Source organism: Marmota marmota, unplaced genomic scaffold, assembly GCF_001458135.2.
Source record: "Marmota marmota marmota unplaced genomic scaffold, marMar, whole genome shotgun sequence".
Classification (NCBI taxonomy): domain Eukaryota; kingdom Metazoa; phylum Chordata; class Mammalia; order Rodentia; family Sciuridae; genus Marmota; species Marmota marmota.
In genome coordinates, this window is record NW_025999924.1 from 1687175 (window position 1) to 1712472 (window position 25298).

The following is a 25298-nucleotide window of genomic DNA, read 5'->3' on the forward strand; positions in this document are numbered from 1 at the left end:
CTCTCTCTCTCTCTCTCTCTCTCTCTCTCTCTCTCTCTCTCTCTTCCCAAGCTGGAGACAAGTTCTTTCCGTTCTATTTGCAGGAGTAAGCTATTTCATGCATCACTGTGATTCTGCTTTTCACCCATGCCTACAACATATCTGCAACGCAGGCCTGTATATTTTAACAAAATCCTGTTATTATTGGAGCTCTGACCCGATTTTGTTTCTATATTCTGAAGCAGAAAAGACTCCAGTGGCATGAAATTAGCAACACATTCTGCTAGTGTGTTAATTGTGTGAGAGTTTTTGGCAGGAGACTCTCCTAGCACAACACAGAATTTATTTTTTTTTTTATTTTAGTGTGGTAGCGACTTCATATTGTGTTTAAGGAGAGGCACCATGACTTAAACCACTTGGGATTTACTGTACATTCAAGAAAAGAAAAAAAAAAATCTTCCTAATGCAGTGGTGCACAAGGAATTATGTAATTTTTTTTTTAACTTAGCAGGGAAGCTGCTAGTGTTGATTTCTACTTCTTTATGAGAAATTGGCATTCCCACACAGTGGTTTGAGATGTCCTTGGGCCCCAGTGTGGTATCAAAATGCAGTTCTATCTGGCCAGTAGCAAATTCCCTGCATTGACAAAAGCAAATACACTTGAAAAGCAGGAAGTCAAAAATCTTCCAGTCTGGAATAGCTATTCTTTTCTCATGGACAGTCCTTCTGAATTCCCCAAAGACAAAAGGGGTGTCATTACACAAATATGGCTGGGTCCATAATGGGGATGGCGGCAAGTCCCAGAAAGGGGGAGGGTAGGAAGACATGCCAAGAGATGGATCCTATGGAAGAGGGTGGACCCCTGCCTTTATCTTAGGGATAGGAGGCATCTCTGGATGAAGAAGAGGGTTGAATGCCTTTACCTGAATGGCTTATGGAAGGCACTGGGTCTGTTGGCGTGTGCAGTCTTGTTCATACCCTAGCCTTAGCCTAGATACGTCAGCAGCAGCCTCTCTCACACTTCTTTCCCTCTACTCCTGGATCCTTGACCATCTCCTCTTCTTATATCTGAGAGGCTCTTAGTAGCAGCTGCCTTTGCTGGTGTCTAGCTGTTCCCTCCCTTCACTTTGTGGCTCAGCCCAGCAGTTCACACACAGTTCAGACTGTGTCCCTGGTAGCATCACTTTGGTAACAAGTCTTCCTCTTGAATAATAAGCCATGGCCTGAGTCTGCTTCGTGCTGTCCTCCAGACAGACAGAACAGGACTCAAATCCAGCCCTCCTGCTTTGCACCTCTGGGAAGATTATTTCTTCCCAGGGTCTGGGTTTCTGCATCTGTGAAGGAAGCACACTTGAGGCAAGAACGAAACAAGGTGATGGATGTAGAGCACTCAACCCTGGGGCTAGCCTATGGCCCCATGTGGTCCCTTTGCTTCCTGACCCCACAGTCATGGAAGTCACATCTGTTGAATCCACATGAGGGGCCAGCCTCCATGCTAAGCTAGGCATGAACGGAGATGTCCCCAGAGGTACCACGGAGTACATACAACACCTCGTTTAATCCTCACAACCTCAAAGGGGCAGAATTTCAGTTCTCCACCTGCAAACAGAAAATCTGAGGCTTAAGCAAGGGAAACCATGCTGTGAAGGGCAAGCTGGGTTTTCACCTCGATTTGTCAGATTCCATAGATTCTTCTTTTAACTCAGTGCTTCTTTACCAGGGCTATCTGGAGAGCTTTTAAAACACTGATACCAAGACCCCTGCCCAAGAACAACTGCATGGAGGTGGGGTTGAGTATATGTAACCTTTAAAAGTTAACAGGAGGAATCCGATCTGATGCCCAGCAAGTGATGAAACTACTTACTGTCTTAATTTCGTACCACTGTCTAGCCCTAGACTACTGCCCAGCCCCAGAGACCAGGGCTTCTTTACTAACAGAGGAATTTCAATGTTCTCTGCTCAGTAATAATCAAACCAGGGTTTACCATCAGTGAAGGAGCTACCATAGGCTCCTTGTTTTCTCGGATCCTCACAGTAAGCACACAGGGATGAAGTTCTCCTTGTTCAAAGAACTTGCATGAATAACTTAGTGCCTGGTACATATAAGCCCTCAGTTGATTGGTTTGTTGATGCCATCTTCATCAGGTCCTGAGTCCTCACAGAAGCCCCCACACCTGTTGACTCTGTTTCCTGGAACCTGTCTACTTCTGGCCATCCCGGCATCCCCTTCTCCTGAATTCCTGTCATCTCTCACCTGGACAGCGGCCCTAGGACTCTCACCATTTCCTGCATCCAACCTCAGCCTCCTCCAATCCACTTCCTACACAATAGTCAGGGTGATCTTTTCAGAACACAAATACTTTACCCGCCCTGCCTGCAAAATGGTGGGACCTGTCAGGGCTACAACATGGAGTCGTAGTTGGGCCCTTCCTGAGAGCACCCAGGGCAGAGGCCAAAGATGCTAACATCCTCTCCGGGCCCTGCTTGCCAGGCCCCAGGCTGGAAGACTGCTTGGGCCTTGATGGAGTGTCTATTTGTGCTTTATGGACCCAGAGCCCGTAGGGTTTGTTTTGAAGGAGGCATGTCCCTTCCTGATTCACACAAAGGCTTGCACTTAACAGCAGCTGCCCTGACACTGAACTTGCCTCGCTGAATCATTGTGCTAGATGAAGGTGAAAATTTAAATAAAACGGAGGCTCCCTGGGGGAGTTAAGATTTGAGCCCACGCTGTCAGTCTCTCAAGCTCCCACCTTAACCCCTATGTTTTCCTTGGAACAGAGAAGTGGTGCTTTCCAGGGGGAATCTACAGATGGGCAATTCCTTGGGCAGGCCAGCTGGGGGTCAAAGGTGCCATCCCTCCCTCACAGGCCAGAAGAGGCCAGCCAAAGCCAACCATTTGTTCCCCTGGTCTTCTCATCTGGTTGATATCTCTTTCTTTGACCTTCAAAAAAAAAGAGAAAAGAAAATGTGATAAAACTTTTGATGAGGAAATATCCCTCAGCAGAGAGGAATTTAGGTGACAGACAGGGGAATGGTTACATTGGCACCTGACCTCCATTTCAAGTAGATTCATCTCAGGCTGCCTACTGGATAGGTGAGGTAGAGATAAGGAAATGAGATTTTAATGAGATAATCTATGATTGTTATTCTCTATCAGATCATTGCTTTGCTGGCCTCAGACTGGATGCTGGGCACAGCATTTTAGAACTGGAAGGTCCCTTGAAAATAATCTAGTCCAATGATTGGCATCCAAGAGCCCTTTAAAGATAAGGGTCTGCCAGGTGCAGTAGTCTATAATCCCAGCTTTGGGGGATACCAAGGCAGGAAGATTACAAATTTGAAGGCAGCCTGGGCAAGTTAGTGAGATCCTGTCTTAAAATTAAAAAAAAAAAAAAAAGGCCGGGGGGGGGGGGCGCTGGGGATGTGGCTCAGTGNGGGGGGGGGGGGGGGGGCGGTGGTAGGGGTGGAGCTGGGAATACATCTCAGTGGTGAAGTGTCCCTGGGTTCAATCTCAAATACCACAAAATTAATAAGAGGGTCTTCACACAACCTTTCGATATTCAGGGGAGTCCATGGCAGAGAACTGATTCCCAGACCAGGGTTTATTTCCACCATACTCTCCTGTCATCTCTTTGGCATTTATGTCAGTGATGAATTCTGTTTGATAATTAGTTTCAAATCACCGGCTTGTATTTCAGTGCAATAAATTCTTTGTTCAATTTTCATTTTAGAGAAAACTATAGCTACTGTAAATTTAAAACCAGATCAGTTGCCATGAAAAGAAATTAATGCCGTGAAAACAAAGCATTGTGATGGAATTCCAGCTCACCCCAGTAGCCCACCAGGGCTCTTAAAGTGAGCCCTGTTCACTTTCTGTTAAGGAAAGAAGGTGGGGAAGATTAGGAAATGTTTGAGAGGTGTTAAAGGGAAATTGGCACCAAACTGAGGCTCTCTCTAGACTTATTCAAAATATGGAAAGGCAATAAAAAAGGGAATACTTTCCTTACAAAAATTATCTCATGTTCCCTCTGCCTTCAACCCATGGGAGAAATACCATTTATAGAAGCCATAAAACAAGTCAGAAATGGAGCCGCGGCTCCCATTCATTATCTCTCCCTTTTCTGGTTTGGACAAGGACTCACCCCTTTTTCCTCTTAGATGGACCGTTACTGCCGCTCCTTCTCCTTGTCTTTTCGATTGCTTCATCTCGTTTTGCTCCCTGCTAATACTAGGGTCCTGGCTCTACTCTACTGGGTCTTGAGTCCTGGGATTCCCAGCTGGATGGTGAGGGGCTTCAGATCCTGGAGGCAGAAGAGGGAGTGGAGTGAGGAAGAGGAGGTGAGGGTGATGGTGTTGGTTATGGTGGTGTTTAGAGGCCATCATTCTCTACCAGGTTTTTATATTGCTACTCAGTGATCCAGGCTGTTTTGCCCTTTACCTTCCTTCCTGTTTCCATTGATCTATGGGAATTCAAGGGAACCCATAAGGCTAACACTTAAGATCCTGATAAAGCACCCAGCCTCTCCTCCGATAGCCCTCCTGCCCTTTCCCCTGTCCCTCCCTAATAAGCAGGATGCACCAGTCTTATCCTTTATTGGACTCTGTCCTCACTTCCTCCTTATTCATAATTTGCAACACATTTTGTCATTTGATGGTAGAAGGTAGGTAGATTATTTAATTACCCATTCATGACCCTATCCAGCTGAAGTTGGGAAACGCAATCATTCAAAGCCGTACAGAGCGCGGTCACAGATACCAGGCCTCCTTACGCTTCACTCTTTTGGTCCGTCCCTCCTGCTCTCAGTGTTCCTTGTGTTGAAGTGCTAAATTTCCAGTTATCTGGAACTCCTTTATCCAGAAACTTTGCTATCTGAATGGGGTTCGTGTGACTGGATGTGTTTCATTTACTTTGAAAATGGTCTGGCTCCCCTGAACCCCTGCTTCTCTGGTCTAACTCAATGCTTGCAATTCTTCAGAGCAGCAGGGCCTTGGGGATCCCATCTCCATTTCCTTACTGTTCCACCTCTGCTGCAGAACAACTCCAGCTGCAGTCTTCCTTCTGTGGTGGAGACACACACCACGTTATCTAAGTCCTACAGTTGTTCCATTGTCTTTGTTCCTGCTTCCTTTTTAAAACCCACATTAAAAAAATTAGTAATTGGACTTTTAAAACCTCCTATGGAATCCTGAGGTAGCAGAGCCAGAGAAAGGAAGCTGTCTTGAGATGAGGGGCCTATGCTCTTGGCTTGATTCTGCAGCTGTGTATGATGTCAAGCAAGTCCTCTAAAACCATACATGTCCACTTCTGAAGCAGCCAGTAGGGGATTATAGTATCCAGACTTCCTTGTTACCCAATGTTCTGTGGATAATAGGGAGTACAGCTATAGAAAAGTTTTGGGGAAAGTAGCCTTTTAATAATTAAGCTAAGCACAAAATCATTCATAATTAATCATCTAGAGGGTTCTTAATAATTATTTTTACAATAGCTCACATTAGGCAAAGAATAAGATTGAGGAATATTAAAGGGAAATCAGCACCAAGTTGAGGCTTTCTTGAGACAATAAAAAATGCTGATTCCTTGCACATGAACACCCTCACTCTGTGCACACTTTTCCCATAATAGAAAGATAACTGTTTCCTTTCAACATTTCCATTACTGAACTCTTGATTTGATATTTCTTTCCTGCATAGGGCAAAAAGAATCCCTTCATGGAAATTTCACCTGGTTGCTTGTCCTACTGTAATTCAATTTATCTGACACTTGCCAAGCACCTAGTATGACAAAGTCATGTGTCAGTCACCTGGGGTTACAAAGGTAAATTCAGCTTAGTTACTGAATTCAAGATCTTTGCAAGTAGTGAGACACCTAAGACATGTTCTACAAATGAAAACTCAAATGCAATGTTAGATTTTCGAAGATAGAGATACTTCCACTATTGGCTAAACTGGAGGAATGGGAACCAGACTTACCTTCCTTCCTGGAACAACCAAAATAATGAACAGAATATATGAAACAACAGTTTTCAAAACACTGGATACAAGGGGGAAAAAACAGTAATTCCCAAGACGCAGGAAACTAACAATTGCCCCTACAAAATAGGCCCAGCTAAGTTCATTGCCTGAAGAGAGTTTTCAGGCCCCTGTGCAAGGCTCTAGGCCTAGGAATACCGTTAACTCTCCAAAGATAGATGGAATTGAGTGATTACTGAAGACTGAGATAGCTAGATTTGCCAGACAGAGTACTGAAGAGGAGAGGGCTTCCCACAGTAAGAATATCAGAGAACTTCAGAGGGTCTCCCTTGAATGTTCAACAAAGAAGTGATCAACAAATGCATGTGAAAGGCCTGGGCAATGAAGCAATTACCATCCCCCAAAGCTAGAGGGAATAGTTTACTACATAGAGTGCCTGTTTCCACCAGCCAGACTGGAAAACCTCAGAGTTTGTGGGGCACTGGGTAGAGTAGTCAGAATGCTTTTTTCTCAGCAGTGAAAAATAATTCACCCTAGACTAAACATGGCTGTGGGTTCCTTCTAACAAATCCTAAAAACAAGACCCAAAAGGAGCAAACTGCTTACAAGCAACTTAACTGTATCCCAGAACAAAGCTCAGGAATATTTATAGGAATACAAAAATAGCCAGTGCCCAACAAAGTAAAATTCACGAAATATGGCATTCAGTAAAAAAGTTACCAGATATTCAAGGGAGCAGGAAAATATGACCAATAATGAAGAGAAATATCATCCAACCAAAACCATCCCAGAACTGACACAGATGTCCGAATTAACAGACAAGCATATTCAAGTAATTACTATAACTGTATTTCATGTGGCTATAGAGTACAGACATGGAAAATATTTTAAAAACCCAGATTGAACTTCTTGTAATGAAACCTCTATTTCTAAGATAAAAAAATTACCAAGTGGTAGATTGGACACTGCAGAAAAATAAATTGAAAAGCGTTTAAGACATAGCAGCAGACATTCCCAATTAAAAACAAAGAGAAAAATGAATGAAAACAAAAGACTCACTGACTGTTGAACAACAAATGGCCCAACAGTCATGTAGTTGGTGTCCATGAGCAGAGCAGAAAGGGGATTGGGGAGACAATTGAAGCCTAGGCGCAAGAATCTTAAAGAAAACTAAACCAAAGGACATGATTAAAAAAAAAAAACTAATAAAGGAAAAAATCTACAAAACAGCTACAGCCAAGAGCCACATGATGTACAGAGGAACAACAACAAAAATGGCATCAGTTGCTCATCAGAAACAATGCAGGGGAGATGGCAGTTGAGTGAGATCTTTAACGGCAAAAGACTGTCAACCTTGAACTCCACATCCAGTAAGCAGACCTTTTAGGAACGAAGAAAAGTATAAAGACTTTTCAGACACAGAAGAAAGAAAGAATCTCCTGGTGAGAAAATTCATTTAAAAGAATCTGAGAGGGTAGAAGCAGATGTAATCAATTGTAAGTTTTTAAGTTATGTGTGAAGTACAGTACAACAAAACAAAGTGTTTTGACTGAGAAGACAGCGAAGAACATAAAACAGAATCATAGAAAATACTGAATCTAAAAGAAGGCAGAAAGAGAGGTAATCACAAATAACAGATTGGAAAAATGGGGAAAAGATCACAAGAGAGTACTCTTAAATATAATTAAATCAATAATCATATTGAGAGATCTAAATGCCAAAATTAACAGACAGAAGTTGGCAGATTAAAGATAAGACCCAACCATATACTGCCAAGAAGAAACACACTTTTTGGATCAAGGACCTAGGAATTAGACCAGAGACCCTGTGCCTAATAGAGGAAAAAAGTAGGCCCAAATCTTCATCATGTCAGATTAGGCCTCAACTTCCTTAACAGGACTCCTACAGCACAGAAATAAAACCAAGAATTAATAAATGGGGGCTGGGAATATAGTTCAGTTGGTAGAGTGCTTGCCTCATATGCACAAGGCCCTGGGTTCAATCCCAGGCACCAAGAAGAAGAAGAAGAAGAAGAAGAAGAAGAAGAATTAATGAATGAGATTGATTCAAACTAAAAAGCTTCTTCTCAGCAAAAGAAACAATGAGGTGAAGAGAGCACCTACATTTTGGGAGCAAATTTTTGCCACATGCACATCAGATAGAGCACTAATCTACAGGATATATAAAGAACTCAAAAAACTTAACACCAGGAAAACAAACCAAATCAATAAATGGGCTAAGGAGGTGAACAGACATTTCTCAGAAGATATACAACCGATTAACAAATATATGAAAAAATGTTCAACATCTTAAGCAAATAGAGAAATGCAAATTAAATCTACTCTAAAATTTCATCTCATTCCAGTCAGAATGGCAGCTATGAAGAATACAAACAACAATAAGTGTTGGCGAGAATGTGTGGGAAAAGGCACACTCATACATTGCTGGTGGGACTGCAAATTGGTGCAACAACTATGGAAAGCAGTATGGAGATTCCTTGGAAAACTTGGAATGGAACCACCATTTGACCCACCTCCTTGTTCTATACACAAAGGTCTTAAAATTAGCATATTAGAGTAATTCAGCCATATCAATATTTATAACAGCTCAATTCATAATAGCTAAACTGTGGAAGCAACCTAGATGCCCTTCAATAGATGAATGGATGAAGAAACTGTAGTATATATACACAATGGAATATTACTCAGCATTAAAAGAGAATAAAATTATGGCATTTGCAGGTAAATGGATGGAGTTGGAGAATATAATGCTAAATGAAATAAGCCAATCCATAAAAACCAAAGGTTGAATGTTCTCTCTAAAAAGTGGATGCTGATACATAATGCACGGAGTGGGGAGGGTGCATGGAAAAAAATGGAGGAACTTTGATTGGGCAAGGAGGGGGAGAGGAGGGGAGGAAGTATGGGGGCAGGAAAGATGGTGGAATGTGATGGATGTTATTACCCTAGGTACATGTATGACTGCCCATATGGTACAATGCTACATCATATATAATCAGAGAAATGAAAAGTTGTGCTGCAGAGAGAGAGAGAGAGAGAGAGAGAGAGAGAGAGAGACCCATTTTTAGCTGGGCATAATGGTGCATGCCTGTAATCTCAGTAACTCAGGAGGCTGAGGAAGGATGATCACAAGTTCAAGGCTAGCCTGGACAATTTAGCAAGATCCTGTCTCAAAACAAAACAATAATAATAATAGAAGGTGTACTGGGTTCAATCCCTAGTACCACAGAAAAAAATTATATATATATATATATATATATATATATAGAGAGAGAGAGAGAGAGAGAGAGAAAGAGAGAGAGAGAAAGGAAGAGGGAGAGGGAGAGCGAGAAGGAGAGGGAGAGGGAGAGAAAATATCTCACTTTGGGAAGAACTGACTTCTCAATGATATCTAGTTTTCTAACCCATGAACACAATATATCTCTGCATTTATTTAGGTTTTTAAAATTCCTCTCAACAATGTTTTTAATTTTTATTGTACAGATCTTGAACTACTTTGTCAGATGATTTGTCCGTATGTATTTCGTGTTTCTAATATTATTGTAATTTTAATTTCCAAGTCTTTATTCCTACTAAATAGAAATACAATTTATTACATTGATCTTGTATCCAACAACATTGCTAAGCTCCCTTATTCTAATGGCCATATGACTTTAGGATTTTCTACACAGGAGATCTGCAAATAAAGACAGTTTTGCTTTTGCTTTTTCAATTTTAAGTGCCTTTTATTACTTTTTCTTGCCTTATTACACTATCTAGAACTCCAGCACAATGTTGAACAGAAAAGGCATTCTTATTTCTGATCATTAAGGGATAACATTCTATTTTCATCATTAAACAATTTTAGGTAAATTCTATCCTCTGGAACAATGCAAGATGAGCCCACCCCTTCTTTAAATGAAAGCATACTTGTGTATCTATTATGTGCCATGTACTAGGGTATAGCTGTAAAACAGAAATCTCTGTCCATCATGGAACTGATGGGGCAGACAGGCAATGAACAAGATAAATTAGTAAAATACAGGGTGTTTTGGATGGTGAAAAGTGCTAGTGGAAAGGGGAAATGAAGTGTCAGGGGGCTTCATGAGATGTGAGATATTTTGGCTTGGAAAGGCTAGTAAGCATTTCAATGAGTCATCTCTTTTTCCTAACTATTCATTCTGTCATTTCTCATGTGTGCTACTGCAACAGCTCCCTACCTGGTATCCTTGCCTCTGAGCATGTCCTGATCCAATTCTCTCTCCACACTCCTGCCAAAGTGCTTCTTTAGTAAAGCCCCATTTCTCATGGGATAAAATCCAAATTTCCTCTGAGATTATAACATTCCTTTGGTGAGCTTGCCCTTATCTTTCCAGCCTTATCTTCCCCAACCAAAAAAAAAAAAAAAAACACTTACTGTTTCTTACCTACACTCCACTCTTTTGAGCTTCTAAGCATTTACCTCAATGTTTCCTATGCCTAGATGCCTTTTCCCCATGCACCTACCAAATCCTTAAGTCCTTTTTAAATCATTTAAGTCCTACTGTAAGCACTATCTCTAGGAAAAATGTCTCTGACCCTTTTAGGAAGAGTTAGACCTCCCCTTTTTGGTTCCTGGGCAATCCATGTATCCAGAAAGTATGCCACTGAATTCTAGTACTGACTGGTAGTGGTCTATTTCTTTTTATGTCAGTCTTACTGGATAGTGAGTATCTTGAAACAGCAACTGGTCTGTGCATCTTTTGTTTCCCTAGCACTGTTCCTGCTACATAGAGATTATAAACACATTTTTTTTTGGTAGAATAGATAGAAGGATAGAAGAAAAGAAATACCTGACTTCATTTGAAGACACTCTGGCGTCCTGGGTATTTGGCTTGTCATGGATTCTTGAATAACTGCTGAATCCACACACCCTCTTCCTAATGTATTTGGATCGATGCAGTATCTAGTTGGACAATGACCTTCCTTCATCTGGGCACTTTTTAAAATTAATTCAGTACAAATTTCATTAAATCCTTTGGGAAATGTGCCACACTTTGAGCTTTTATCGAATTTGTGCTCAACTGAGACTTCCAAGTCTTTCTCACTGATGTAGAGCCAAGCTTCCCCACCCATCCATGCTGGCCAGTCTTTCCTCACATGCTGGATAAAACTCTTCTCACTTTTGTCCCAATGTACCCCCACTTAGAGACATATTTTTTAATTCATTTTTTATCCTTTCTTTTTATTAGATTTATTGTTATTTAAAATTGTAATAGTAGCCACCGAGATACCAGGAGTGGCACCATTGCTCTAACAATGAAGCTCAAGGCTGCGGCAGAGGGATGTAAAGATGTTACATAGGAAGTCTCAGAATGTGCTCATGTTCCTGCCCTGTGGGAGCCATTTCAGCTAAAACCTAATCTGAAAGTACTCTTCTCTACAAAAGTAGCTGATTTTCAAATCTTGTTTTAATCATTAGAGTGGAAAAAACACAGAACAAAGAGATAGGATACAGCTGCTGATGATCAGACCAGAGAACACTCAAATTAGAGCAAGAAAGAGCAAATCTGCAGTCAGATACCAACACGGAAAAGTCATTCTCAGGACTTCAAGTAACTGATGGCATACTTTTAGCATAGGAGGAAGTAACCTCCTTTAAACAAACTTTGAAAAGGTGATGCTTCAGGCAAACTCTTTGGGGGCTGAGGTTGTAGCTCAGTGGTAGAGCGCTTGCCTGGCAGGTGTGAGGCACTGGGTTCTATCCTCATCACCGCACAAAAAATAAATAAAACAGAGGTATGTGTCCATCTACTAATAAAAACTTTAATAAAAAAAAGCAACTCTTTTAGTAATGTCTTAACCTAAAATTGAAAACATACAAGTGGGATACAGGTTTCTTCCAGCAAGAACTACTTACTCACTCAAGATGTTTCAGTTAATGGAGGTTAATGTTGGTATTCATGGGGAATTCAGAAAGCCAGAACATCATTCATATTACAGAGCCTGTCACTCCCACACTTCACAAAGGACTGGAATTCCCGCTGCTTTCTCAGGGCTCCTTCTTAAGGTTACCATTGCTTCCCTGCCTCTAGTCCCCCACTTTCTCCCCATCTGTCTCTCAACACCATTTGTCACAGACAGGCCCATGTCAACTCACAGACAGGTTCATGGAGTCTGCTTGGCAAGGTTCCGAGGCACCTTTAAGCTCTGCAACCATAGGACAGACTGTGCTGAAAATCAGGGCTAGAATTTAATTGTGAGGGTGGCAAGCCTGCAAAGACGATGGAAGACCCAGCTTCGACAAGTCTCCTCCCAAAATGGAAACTCCTGATAAGGAAGGAACAGGATCCTGAGGCCCTGATAAGCAAACCTGAAAATAATAAACCAGATTTCTGAACCTTCTGGACTCAAAGAAAAAAAAACTGTCTCCCCAAGTGTAGAGCAGGACAAGTTCCATTTATGTGGTGACACTCCAAAGATCTTATCTGAGCAGGTGCTTTATAAGCCAACACTTATGCTCCAGGAGATTTGACTTTGTCCTCTTAGTACCAATAACTAGAGTTAGGGATCATCACATCTTGATCCAGGAATTAAATGGCTGCTGCTTCAAACCAAAAGACTTGCAAGTCCTTGCAAATAGACATTGGCAGAAGCCATGAAAACACATGTGAGAATACATCTTGAGTGCTTGCATAAGGGAGGACTGAGGACAAGATGGATGGGGAGCATTGGCTGATATGACAGCCTGCTTGCCTGATACAGGATTTAACATCCAGATGAAAACATCTGGATTCAGCGCTAACACATTGCTGGGATAACTCCTTGAAGCTTGTACACAAGGAGTAAGGTGGGGTTGCTAAAATGACCTCAGCAAAGTATCAAGGAAGGGTCAATGGGAGATGGAAGGGTTAAAATGGATTTTTCAGTGAGATCAGAGAATTCGCCATCTCTCTATATTCCCTTAGGAAGTTCCAGAGCATGTTCCAGTGATGAAAACAATAGGAAATACACTGATGAAGAGGACACTGGTATTTTTTGAGAAACTCCAAGGTTTGTTGTCTCTACAAATTGGTATTGATAGAAGGAGATGCTACCATGGGACTAGACTCTTTAGCATCAATAATGATGATAGGATTCTAAATTGTCAGAGGCCAAGTGGCAATTCTTAAGTGACAGGAACAAAATATTGGTGATTACTGTACTTGGGAGACACTTTGTTCCCCAGGCATCCGAGGCACTCATCAAAATACCAAGGTGTTCTCAGTGGTGAGACAGATAGACAGCCAACTCAGGTGGTCCTTGACTTGACGGGTTGGGAAAAGAAATCTTCCCACAAGCATAGCTCAAAGTTGATCCAATGGTCCATAGACAACATGTGATTATTTCTACATTCCCCAAATGAATAATTTGGAAGATAAAATAGCCATTAGAATCCTCCCATTGGTCCCCTGACCTATTGAATAGAACTAGTAAGGTAGGATGGGCCAAGTGGGAGCCTCTGAAACTATCTAACTTCAGCTTCATCAACCAAGAGGTAATACTTGAGTCAACACCATATTCAGAAAAATTGGTGCCCTCATCAAACTTAAAGTATATGGGATCATGTTCTCCAGCATATTCCTACATAATTCACATGCATGGCCCTTGAAAGTGATAAACTGACAGACCATGGTGCCTGAGAATGGACCACTATAATCTCAACCAAGAGGTAGGCTCAATCTTAGCTGCTGAGTTAAATGTGGTATCTTTATTGAAACAGACCAACACAGCCTTTGGCACTCAGTACGCTGCTATTGATCTAGTGGATATGTTCTTTTTAACTTCTCATCAATAAACAGGATCAAAAGCAGTTCTCCTTTAAGTGGAAAGGACGTCAGTTCACATTGATAGTCTTGCCAAAGGCTATAAGAAGCCTCTTGTGCAATGTCACAAAGTAGTCTGCAGGGATCTTAATTGTCTTAATATTCCATAGGCACATGGGATATGTTGGAATACTAACATGATCACATCATGCAAACCCAGCACAGCAAGCACAAGTAGCAACTTCTGTGCTAGAGGGTGAGAAGGAAACCCTCACAAAGATTCCTCCGTTTGCCCCATCAGTGAGACTTTTAGGAATCTAGTGATTTGGGGCATGATGGTACTAACTCTGAGGTAAAGGACAAGATGTTAGGTCATGCATTTTGTTCCAGTTTTCTATTTCAAGTCACCCCAAATGCTAGTGATATCAAACACGGTCATATTACTATATTCAAAGATTCTCTGAGTCTGAAATTTGGATAGGACATAGTCTCTACTCTTCAATTTCTGCCAGCTTTTCTAAACTGGGATTCCATGATAGAATTTAGCCCTAATGCCCTAAGGCATCCATTTTTATGGAATAAACCAATTCCTCTTGTATACATCTAGAATGGTATTAGTAATGTACTAAACTTGGGACAACTGAGAAAATAATTATTCAAACAGCTGAGGAAGGCTGACCAGAGCCTAAATTAGGAAAATGCAAATGGCTGAGAGTGACTCAAACTGGGCTGGAACCTTCTGGAATCATCTTCACTTACGGGGCTAGAAGTAAAAAGCCTAACCAGATTCCAGAAGATGGGATGTGAACCTCTTCTCTTGATAGAAGAAATATCAAATATTTTTAGGTATTTTAAGACAAAACAACAAAATACCCTTAGAAATTAGAGATAACAAAAACCACTCTTGGAGAAATTGCTAGCACCTGAGTTGGATGACTGGAAGGCCAGGTTCAGTAAGGATGACCAGAACACCAACTCATGGCCCCTCCATGCAGCTTAGACCCCCACAGTATGACAGCATCAGGTAGTTGGAAGAGCAAGTGTTCCACTGACCAAGGGAGAAGATGCACAGCCTTTTATGATCCAGCCTCAGAAGTCAGATGGTATTATCTAATCTTCCACCATATTCTATTAGCTGAAGCAATAAAAAGCCTAACCAGATTCCAGGGGAAAAAACATGGACCCCTTCTCTTGATGGAAGGAGCATCAAAAAATGTTTAGGTATTTAAAAACAACTAAAAATATTTAGATTGGCCAAATTATATTATTAAATTATGTGCATGTATGAATATGTAACAACAAATCTTATCCTTACGTAGAGCTATCATGCACCAATAAAATACGTGAAAAAACTTTTAAAATCCAAAATAGCAGATACAATCCTTGGGAAGATTGCTCTAGGCTATTTATTGGGTGACTTGAAAGGTTGCAGTGTTGAGCGTCTGAGAAGATATGTAGCACATCTAGACTTTGGCAAAAATGGCCATGCCACTCAGGCTATGAGACTAGGGGGTCTAATGTGTTTTGCTGTTTGTTGCAAATGAAGATGCTGGATGTATGGATTCTCTGTTGGGCCCAAATGAGTGAGCTACAGCATAGATCCTGTGGTTCTGGAGTTAGGCCTTCCTTCTATAGCAGAAAGCTACATGCCATTTGAAAATCAGCTACTTTCTGAGCCCTGATGAAGATGGGTCTGCCACCCATAGACCATCAAGTGACTGTGTGGTGGAAGGTACCCATTCTGAGCTAGATATTATCAGATCCACAATGTTGGTCACAATGTTGAGCAGGCAGAGCAATAATCCTTCATATGATAGAAATGATCTAGAAGAGATCAAAGGGGCACAACTAAGTCCCATCTGCCCCCAATTCCTGTGTTCTTTACTTCTCTACCTCAGTTCATAATTGAGACCTGATAGTCCTCATAACCAATAAAGGAGGATCAAAACTCAATCTTAGTTCATAGACAGGTTGACTTGACAATTGTTGCTAGTGAAAAGTGGGTTACCAGCAGACTATAGCCCCTTTCAGATGTGGTCCTAAAAGGCAGTGAAGGTCACTCTTCCCAGTGACAATGCACTTGCTCATTCTCTGTGTAGGGAGGAAAAATTGACATCAGACAAGGATATACCTTGACCCATTGCATTGGTGAATGGCTGGCTTGCTGGATGGATCAGAAGCCTCAAAGAGGCAAACTTCAAGTGTAAGCATGGAGGAACTCATGTCAATGTGGATGGACCTGTGGTACAGGACACATAGCACATGATTGATCTTTGTTTCACATCAAGGTCAACCTCCCCTGCAACTGCAATACTGAAAAACTAGGTGACGAGATGTCCTGCCAGTCAGCCTCTCTCCACAGCTACTCCGGGATGTGCATTGCAAAAGGGAGATTAGCAAGGACAGAGGTTTTTCATGTCCTGACCCCAGCAGCCTAAGTGCCATCTCACCAAAACCAGTCTAACAATTGCTGTACTGAATGTCTTGCTGTCACTAGAGACACTGACATGAAGTCACATGATGTGTGCTGCAATATGGCACGTATCCCTAAAGAAGTCCAGCCAGTCAGTTGGTGGTAGGCTTTTTACCTCAGATGCCCTCTATCCCAAGGGATCTGTGATAGGTCATCACCAGAACTGACACATATTTGGATATGGGTTGGCCTTCCTTGCCCTGATGACTCCACCAGCATGCCATCAACTAAACCATTCTGACATATTTGCACAACCTTTGACCAATTTGTGCCAGAATTTGGAGCCAGAAGTCAGGAAATATTTCTCCCTCCCATTCCTGGGGAAGACAATCCTAAAATATAGTCTCTACAGTTCTCCAGGGGTCCAAGCAATATGGAGGTCCATTTGACCACAATGGGGACCAGCTCGATAAAGCACCTGGGGCTTGCTTTTCCTCCTTCTTTCATCTTTTACTCTTCTATTCCTGGTGTCCGTATTTCCCAAAATACAGGACCCAGGCTAAGACACTATCCCATCTGTGCCTATTCACAAAACGTGCTTTTTCTATAAAGTGAAAGATCCACGTGTTGTAGTTCAAGCAACCTCTACCCACATCTGCATCCTTACACGTTCAGTAATCAAGTTCCTGCGTAGGTATTGTGGAGGCTTTGGGAGGATTCTATTCGTGGCTATGTCATCCATCACCCTGTCCTGCAGGTTGTGCAGCTGGTGCCCTGCACAGGGGGACCTGACCAAAGGGCAAAGGGGGCTTCATTCACCAAGCAGAGCACCCAGAGCAAGCTCCATCTGCCCAGAGGAAAGTGCACCTATTCCCAATTTACAAAAGGGAGTGTCAGCTCACTAAGTCATGACCAGAGAGGCACTTCCACAAGAGGAAGTGACAGTTTTTCATCACTAGAAAAATCATCCTATTTAGGGATCAGAAAATGTCCAGCATCCACCCACAATCCCATCTCAGTTTTTGTTTTGTTTTGATATCAGGGATTGAACCCAGGGGCACTTAACCACTGAGCCACAACCCAGCTCTTTTTTATACTTTATTCAGAGACAGTTTCTCCTTAAGTTGCTAAGGGCCTTGCTAAATTGGTGAGGCAGGATTTGAATTCGTGATCCTCCTGCTTCAGCTTCCCAAGCCACGGGGAATTACAGGCCCGCACCACAGCACCCTCCTCTCAGCTTTTAACAGCCCAACATTTAATTCAAAGCCCCGAGCATTTTCTTGATTAATTAAAGACTCAACACAGCTCAGCAGATATTTTAAAGACCTTAGATTCAAAACTAGTGAGAAATCATATCCTTCTGAAGTTGGAAAGAACTTTAGAAATAATTTAAAGTTTAGGCCACCCTACACACACATTTGACAGGTGATGAAACAGAGTCCACATCACTTCTACATCACCTCCTGCCTTCATTAGGCCAGATGCCAGGCTCCAGCCAGGGTACTGCCTGGCAATATCACTGATGCAGCTCAGGGAACTTCACAAAGATGAGGAGAGTGAGAAAAGGAAGCAAGTCGTGCCAACTTAAATCTTAACACTTTTCACTTGTGTGTGATGCTCTTGAAGGAGTTTTTGCCGTCTATGAACACTAGGCAACCTCCTTATCTCTATCCTTTGACTTTAGTTACTAGGCATCTGTAAAATCGAGGACATGTGGTTGCATTCACATTATTTCAATGTACACTGAAGACAGGTCGAAAACAAAGAGAAACAAAAAGATATAAAAGGAAAAGAGATTTGTTGAATGGCCATTTGATCGTTGGGTTTTCAACAAGCCATGGACATTACTTTGGGGCCTTTTGACTCACTGGTGACATAGCTTTCAGCGTGTTCTGTTGTAGGTGGTAATTGATCATATTTCACTCTAAAATGAAAGACAAGACTGACAAAAATCTAGTTATAAAGCCTCTGGCTAAGAGGAAGCCAAGAAAGAGACGCAGGTGAGCTTGTTTCCAAGAAATGAAATAAAGAACACGAGGGATCACGCCGTGGCCCAGGCTTAAAGAGTTCTTGAATTCTCATCTCGGCTCTGTCATTTACCTCTACGTGTCCTGCTGGCTTCTGCTCATTATCTTGCCCAGGTGACTGCTCCTGACTTTTCATAGGTTAGGAGATTAAGTAATGATGGTGATGTGTGTTTGACATCTTCCACGCAAGGAAGGGATCTGCCCCGACCTCTCCTTTGAGCCAGAATATGTAACTGAGCTCCAACAGTTACACTTGGGCACTTTTTCCATGACTGTATATACAGTGCATATTTTGGATACTGAGAACCCACTTAGGTGATCTAGGTCCTAAAGTTCCCCTTACAACACTGGTGTCCATCTACCTGATAGCTAGGATTATGAGATGGACAAGCATCAACATACCTGCCCCTGTCTGAGGGTACCTACTGTCAGGTTCTGTACTCCTCCTTGTGGCTGGAAAGGCCCAAGTGACCCTGGGGGGGGGTGAAGTTTAAAGGATGGAGGGTATTTTCATAGGTCATCACTTGGGCCACAGGGCGGGGCAGAGGTCCCAAAGTGTGAGAGACTCATTTTATATCTTATGCAAGCAGAGGTCAACTACATCTCTCTGCTTTCAAAGTAGCAGGGAGGAAACAAAAGGCAGGGAGCATCTTTTCATGCAATGCTGGACAATGGGTAAAAGCCATGTCCAGTATCCCCATTTCCTGATTAGAGTCCCAATCCTGCTGCTTATCAGCTGTGTGACTTGAGGCAAACACCTTCATGTCTCTGGGCCTTGGCTTTCTTGCATGGGAACAAGAGAAGAGAATAACTGACACTTTTTGACTGTTTGCCAAGTGCCACACCCAGTTCAGAACCCTTACTTATATTTATTCACTTTATCCTCATAATGATGCCATGACGTAGACACTGTTACTGTCCCCATTTTGTGGATGAGAAAACTTGAGTCACATGTTTGGGAAATGGTAGGAGCAACATTCAGAATCAGGAAGTCTGACTCCATTACCCATGCTCTCAGTCTCTTAGTAAAGTGGTTGACAGTGTCACTGTCTTCACAGGGTTGTTGTGAGACCTGAATGAGTTAATGATGTTGAACGCTTAGAGCAAGCAGCGCCTGCCACCCGGCAAGTGCACAATCAATGTGTTCCTCTTACTGCTCCATCATCTGGGGCTGGTAATGAGGACCCTGAAGTGGAAGAGACAGGGGAGTGGGGATGGAACAGCAGGAAAGGGCAAGGTGGACTGGGGATGACTTGGCTCTGCCTTTCCCTGGCGGTCCCCTCTTCCCCCCAAGCAGCAGGGATGAAATTATGAGCATCCAAAGGTGTACAATTTTATCTCTGTCTAAAATTCCACAAAGAAATTCTGCACTCAGTGGGGGCCAGGAGAGCTCTGATCTCATCCCCATGCTTTTGAAAGTGAGCACAGGCAGAAAAATCACCTCATTCAGCTCCTATTGCCCCCAATAGACTCTTCATTTCTGTTTCAGTTTCCTGACCAAGAGACACCCCTTTCCTCCGGGAAAACCAACTTTACAGTGTAGAAAAACCTTACATATACATTTTCTTGATTGAACCTCCAACTTTAGTGGGAGCCAGGGAAGGTGGACTGTGTCTTAAGAGGGGTGACCCTGAGACGGCTGCAGAGTGGGTCGTGCTATATTTGTGGAAATTGAACATTTCCCACTGATCCAGTGTTCTGCTCCCCGTGTTTTCTGCTCATCCTCTTTGTCAGGCCTATTTTCTGGCCTCCTGCGCCCCAGGCTGTGCAGCACGAAGCTGACCCCAAGGGATTGTGTCCCAGACTCCCTTGCCAGCTGCCTCCTGGTTGGACTTGGTCAAAGTGACCCTCTAGCAGGAAACAAGAAGGCAAGAGAGAGGAGGGAAGGCAGGGTGCTACTTCCCTGCTTCCCTGGTGTCTGACACTTTCCCTCTGAGGCATCCATCTGGGGCACCCCTCCACAACTCCTGTCTGCTGGGCAGTGGTGACTCTATTTCCTCCTTCGGGTGGTCACGGCTTTCCACTGTTCCTGGGAACCTTGTCATCCTGTTCACTTCCTCTGTCACCCTCACAGCCATGTCTTCATTCATTGTTTCTCATTTGCACCATCTGGACAATTCAGGTCCCTGCCAGGACCGTGGCTGATTCCTCTACATGCCCGGGGATTGCTTTACCCACGAGGCCCCATAGTAGAGCTGAATCTTTTCCATTAATTATCATTATAAAAGTTAATCTGCTTGAAAATGCTGAATAGTTTATTTTTAACATTTATTGACATTAAAATTAGAAGTGATTGATGAGCATGAAAAAGAAAACAAGCAACACACATTATTCAGTCCACAAAGATAGCCACTCTTTCACAATTTTTTTTTCTTACAGCAAAAATATCACGTTATCTCTATTATTATTTACTATGTAATAAAGCTTAAATATATTATGAACAATTTCCTTCATCAACAACAATAAATTTAAATCTTCGACATCGATGAATTTATTTCTACTACTTCTAAATCAAGATTCTTAAGGGCTGCATCGTATTCTGTCTAGGCCTATACCACAGTTAGTTGGTCTTCTATTAAAGGAACATTTAAGTAGATTCTAAATTTTTTCCTTATTATCCATACTACTGCAATAAATATCCTTGTGCAATATAAAAATATTTGAAAATATAGCATGATCCACTCTGTTCTCTGAAAGCAAACCCTGCAAGAATGCAGCAGTCTCAGGGTCACCCCTCTTAAGACACAGTCCACCTTCCCTGCCTCCCACTGAAGTTGTGAGGTTCAATCGAGAAAATGTATATGTAAGGTTTTTCTCCACTGTAAAGTGCGGGGTTGGTTATTGGAGTGCATTCTTGTTCTTTCACAACAAACCCACAAGGCAAACACGGTGGATATATCCTCAAGGCACATTGTGCTAACAATTTTGCCAGACATAAAAGAATGGAAGTCTTACTCTGAGGCTTTTATATATTTATTTCTCTTTAGCACAACAAAGAATTGTGTGTTGGAAAAGCAGCCTTCCTGTACAAGAGTAAACTACCAGCTGGCAATCTGTTCTATCTGCTTGGTGCACGTTAATTCTTTGTGTTCCTTCTGGAGGATGATCACCAACAATTGAAGGAATTTGAGTTGCTTGAAAGGTCACTGTGGCTCTGAAGCCCCTCACTGTCAACGTTGGTGACTCCAACTCCAAAAGCTGATTAGTCATAATGACTACTTTCTGTTCCTTTCTTGATAGTCTCTTCTAAAAAGCACTTTAGATAACTGCTTGATTTTTAAAAATTGAGGAGTAGTTTAGTTTTTTTTTTTTTAAATGGGAACTTTCATGTCATGTAAAGCAGCTACATTGACACCTCACATGAAAACTACCCCATCACTCAGAAGCCACTCCATTTTGGATGAATTTTTGATTCTCCTTCTGTGAATCTAAGTTCGTGGATTTTTCTCTGCTCTTGCTAAATACTATTAACATGTCAGAGCACAGTTTCCTGGAGCAAGAGTCTTACAGAGTTTTCAATTCTTAATGAAAGGTACCAGACACATTTTTAAAAACTGACTTGAGTCATGCTTCATGCTATTTGTTAAGTAGTGTGAAAAGAAAAGTCTTGTTACCTGGGTGAGGGTAGGTGTGTTCTTCCTGGGTAAATGGTGTTCTGGGGCATGGTATTCCATCGGGTTGCTTATTTTCTATTGCAGTTCAGTTTCTCCATGAAAATTCAATAAAGGGGACATAAACCTACTTTAAAATGTCAAGAAGGTCTTTACTTTAAATCCCCATGAATTAAGAAATGCACAAAGCTGCCTCTTGGACTCTTTTCTCAACTACTTGATCATTTCTCTCCCTTCTGTAAAGAATAGAAAGGGGAAGCAGGGCATGCCCAGTGTTTATGTGTCAGATGTAACTTTCCTTCACAGAATGAGGGGCCCAGGACTTGTTTTCTGTGTGAGACAAGGAAGCACCTGCCACCTAGTGAGACCGGCCAGGTCCAGGGATGCTGGCAAGGGAAGATGTGCAGGCCCTGCAGAGAGATATTGAAATTGCTTTTGTTTCCTTCCTTCCTTCCTTATTTTCTCTCTGTAGATGTTTTACTGTTTCCATGGGTTGATTCATTTCCATCACCCTACTTGCCCCACTTTTTTTTTTTTAACAGTTGTTGTTCAATCAATGAAAACAAGTAAGAAACACAATTATGAAAGAAAGGGGAGAGGAGATCCTAAACTACCATATTTGAGGCCCATGGGAGACCTGGATTCATTTTCATTTTCACTGTTTAGTTCTGAGCTTAGCCTGTTTCAGTAAATGTGTGAATAAGTATGATCGGGACCGGGTTTCCTTGCAGCTTTAGAAAAAAAAATCCAATAGCCCAAGTCTCTTTTTACCATGATGGATTCTTAGAAGGCAAGAACTGTAACTCCATGAGCACGAGGTCCCCACACCACAGCCAGCGCCTTTGTCATGTAGCAATTCCTAAAATGGGAATTTTAGTAGACTTTAGAGAATAGCTGGAGTTAACCAAGTTGTAGGTGAAATTGTCCATCCCTCCGTTTGTCTCTCTTGTCCTTTCTTGGACCCATATTCTCCTATGCATCTTAGATGCTTAAAATACTAAATAATAATCTAAATAAAATACTAAAAAATAATCAACTAGCAAAGAGTTACAAGAAGTAGAAACTCAAGGAGCCTAGTTGAAACAAACAAAAGTACCGTCAAGATGACTGTGCAAAGAATACTTGTAGAAAAATCACGATAATATATTGGGAAAGATCAGGAAAAGCTAACTATAGGAGCACAGAAGTGAGCTGAGTCTTAAGTAGGTGGGAAAGATGGGTGGGACTCCAAGGTGCAGTGGGGAAGGAAGATGTGGTATTTATGGAGTACAAGTCGGCGGAGGTGCAGAGGGAAGTTTGAATAATATGTTAAAAAGAGAGTGAGTCTGACTAGAAAATTGTTCCTGGAGGGACAATGACACCTAGGGGACCTATGTTAGGAACAAGTTTGTCCAATGAAGGAAAGCCCAAGGGACTTGGACTTCATCCTGGAGACACCAGAATCACTGCATATTTGGGGACAGGAGAGGAGCATGGGAAAACATGCCTTTAAAGATGATTAAAATGACACTGATGAAAGATGGGTGTCAGGGAGCTCCCGACCAGTCTAGCTATGAGACCGCAGGAGCTGGGAGAGGGTGGTGGCTGTGGTCAAGGAGAGAGTGTAAGTGGATGACCACTGCCACGGAGACTTAATGGAACTCTAGTGGTTGCCCAGGATCCCCTCAAGGAAACATCTGGCAAAAAAAAAAAAAAAAAAACCTTTTCTCTTTCTCTAAGAATTCCATTTTGCTCCCATACTTTGTCCTTGACAGTCTGATAAACTATGCTGTGCTACAATGTTAAGGGTGGATTATGACTTAAAGTGGGTACAAGATAACACAAAATTGCACAGTGATGAGGAATATGAAGCAGGAGGCACATTGGGAGAAATAATTTCTCATTGAACACCCTCAAAATATATGTAGGAATACATAGTTTTCAGTAGTAAAAAGTAAAAAAAAAAAAAAAAAAAAAAAAAAAAAGAGAAAAGAAAAAATTAGTGTTCAGGAGTTTGGAGGGAGAGTTACACAATAAGCCATTTACTCCAAATTTTTCTTCAAGTTGTAACATTTGGGTTGTGGTTGATTGCCATGACATCAAGAGAAAGTGAGTTATCTAGGATTAAGTGTCATTACCTAGATTCCTCAGGGTCATTGCGTCTCCTGTATCTGGACTCCAGGAATGAGTCATTTAAAGAGGCACCCCCAAACAGGAGTTTCTGTTCTTGGCGGTTGCTCTCTGCAGTGACTGTCTGCTTGGACAACCTGATAAACAAATCAGGGAAGAAACCAAGAGTACCTAAAACAGCCATGCAAATTTTCACAGGTTTAGGGTCACCATGAAACAAGGACTGGCCAAAATGACCTCAGGCATTTGCCAAAGAGAAGAGGCTTGCTTCTAAGAATGTTCTCTCCAGCTTCTGTGTTTCCTTCCATGACAGGCATCAGTGGTGTGACAATTAGGTGTGGTGGGTGGGCACTTCTGTGGGCTGGCAGCCTATTTTAACTTCCAACTGTGGGAGTGAGCTTTAACTCTGTGCTAAAATTAGGGGAATCCAGCAACTCCTGTGGTTATTTCAATCAGTTCCCACTTATTGAGTAGCAGCAGCACAGTTAAGTAATAACATGGTAACCTTGCCAAGACATAAATGAAATGCTGAGTGGTGCCCAGTTGGATCTGAAGTTGCTTCAATGATCTAAGTGGAGAGCCAAACCAACAAAAGGGCTGCTGGCACCTCTGAGGGAGGGGAAGCCAGGGACATGGAATAGAATCCCAGGAGCAGCTCCCCTGATGCAGAGGAAATTTTTAAGGGAACAGGAGTTGATTGGCCTGGCAATCCAAATATCACCAAAGAAATGTGAAGAGCCCCCATGATCAGGAAGGTTTGGTTTGATCCTGCCTCTCAGAGAGGGCACACAGGCCCTGCCAGAGGAGCCCACCACCAGAGCCAGGGCCTCCAACAAGAACTTGGCCCCTGGTGCTTGAGCTCGCAGTGCAGTAATGAAGGTAATGATGGTGTAGATAGGCAGCTTCCACGGCCACACTGTGCAGAATGTTGCTCTGACTGGCTCTGCATCGACAGGAAGATTTTCTCTAGCTGAGAGAACAAGCGGCCGTGATGCCAGCTTCGCATTCAGACCAGCAGCCCAGGTAAGCAGAGGATGCCAAGGAGCAGGGCAGAACCAGAGCCTGGGAGGAAGGTTCTATAAGGATGCTTGGAGCACCAGGAGGCTGCCCATCCTGAGATCATCCCCGCTGGGTTGGAGTTAGAGTAAAAAGAAGATAGGCAACGAGGTGATGCAGATCGTCAGTGGCAAAGGTAGCTACAGACTGATCACCCACGTTTTAGGAATATGCAGGCTTTTTCAATTCGCTTTCCCCACTCTTCTTGACTGACCATTTTCCCCTGGGTAGTTATGACCTGAGTTTAAGTTCAACTTAAACTCAAGGGGCAGAGTTTACACAAGGGCAGAAGACAGGATCATTGGTGGCCATGGCAAACGTCTGCCCACCACACCATTATCATTTAGCCT

At 42.4% G+C, this 25298-nt stretch overlaps 1 long non-coding RNA gene across 4 annotated transcripts in view; it reads right to left on the reverse strand.

The window, feature by feature from the left end:
- Positions 1 to 25298, reverse strand: part of LOC125615749 — a 104616-nt gene that overhangs the window by 56847 nt on the left and 22471 nt on the right. For 3 of the 4 annotated variants that reach the window (XR_007346333.1, XR_007346331.1, XR_007346332.1), the window contains exon 2: positions 4122 to 4280. This is a non-coding gene — a long non-coding RNA (uncharacterized LOC125615749). Of the gene's footprint in view, positions 1 to 16; positions 2921 to 4121; positions 4281 to 25298 lie in introns of those variants that run through there. The other variant, XR_007346330.1, reaches the window with a different exon arrangement.